Raw genomic sequence first — 1297 nt, 5'->3', positions numbered from 1 at the left:
CGCACGCACGCACGCACGCACGCACGCACGCACGCACGCGCGCACACACACACGCACGCACGCACACACACACGCACACAGTCTGCCTGCCTGCCTAGATCGAGGTATGATTGATCGCTAGCCGCTCACCTTTTAGAAAATAAATAGTGTAGTCAACGCTTGCGTGCAGTCGTTTTAACACAGCCGAGGCAATGGCGGCGAGTCACCGGGCGAGTCTTATATTGCATATTCATGTAACATGTCAACTCTTCATCACGGAAAACTCAACGGGAAAAGGCAAATGCACGCATGTATATATATATATATATATATATAACACAAAAGCACATACACGCAGTTTTGTAGGGGTTGTGTGTGCGCTTGATATTTATTGTAATAGACATGCAGATCGAATGTAAGTATTCCTATGCCGATATTGCTTTTGTATAGTGCCACATATTTTGGCTAGGAGTTTCAGGTTGCAAGCCAATCAAATATATACAAGTGCGCGCATGCATTAAACATATTCTATGAAAAATGCTCGCCTCTTTCAATAGCTTTTCTGGGGAACATTACAAATTCTGGCTTCTAGCTCCTCCTCCACAGGTATTCGTAGGATGTTTGTATATTTGATTCGTGTATAAAGCTCACCCACGAGAAACAATGATAGAGCGTATTCCATTATGTTGCTGTCTTCTAGTTTTTCTGGAAATGGCGTTACAAGTAAACATTAGGCAATACGGAAAGAGAGTTACTTACCGGTTACACCACTTGATCGTGGCGAACCCAGCAGCAAAGAACTGTGCTCTCCATTTGACGACGTAGATGTCCTTTTCCAGGAATATGTTAATCATCGCCCGTTGACCTGCAGGCACTTCCAGATGAACATCGATGCCCTGATCAACCGACTGGGCAACAGAGTGTGAGTACGCTGATGAAAACTCCTTTCCTTCTGATGTTTCGCCTATAAATTCGGCAACTACCTACAAATTACAAAAAGTTCTCTCTCGTTATTTTTTGTTCTCTCTTTCTCTCTCTCTCTCTGCTCAAAGGTATATATGATAACTAATTAACTAAATAAAGATGATTATATATATATACGTATATAGATATGTATCTTTATTTAGTTCTTTTATTTCTTTATTTAGTTTAGTCTTTCTAAATTTTACTGTTAGATTTATAATTATGACATGTTTACATTAAGGTTAGGATCCTTATACATATATATATATCTATATATATCAAGAGTAGATAATAGGGACTATTATCTACTCCTGATATATATATATATATATATATATATATATATATATATATA

The 1297-nt window shown here is 38.5% G+C and overlaps 1 long non-coding RNA gene across 1 annotated transcript in view; it reads right to left on the bottom strand.

Moving 5' to 3' along the window:
* The window catches only part of LOC106814540, a 4132-nt gene that overhangs the window by 1604 nt on the left and 1231 nt on the right, over window positions 1-1297 (bottom strand). The window contains exon 2 of the long non-coding RNA XR_001394625.1: window positions 739-962. This is a non-coding gene — a long non-coding RNA (uncharacterized LOC106814540). The remainder of the gene's footprint in view (window positions 1-738; window positions 963-1297) is intronic.

This window comes from Priapulus caudatus, unplaced genomic scaffold, assembly GCF_000485595.1.
Source record: "Priapulus caudatus unplaced genomic scaffold, Priapulus_caudatus-5.0.1 Scaffold941, whole genome shotgun sequence".
NCBI lineage: Eukaryota > Metazoa > Priapulida > Priapulimorpha > Priapulimorphida > Priapulidae > Priapulus > Priapulus caudatus.
The sequence above is the reverse complement of the archived record's forward strand: the minus strand, read 5'-3'. Positions and strand labels throughout refer to the sequence as shown.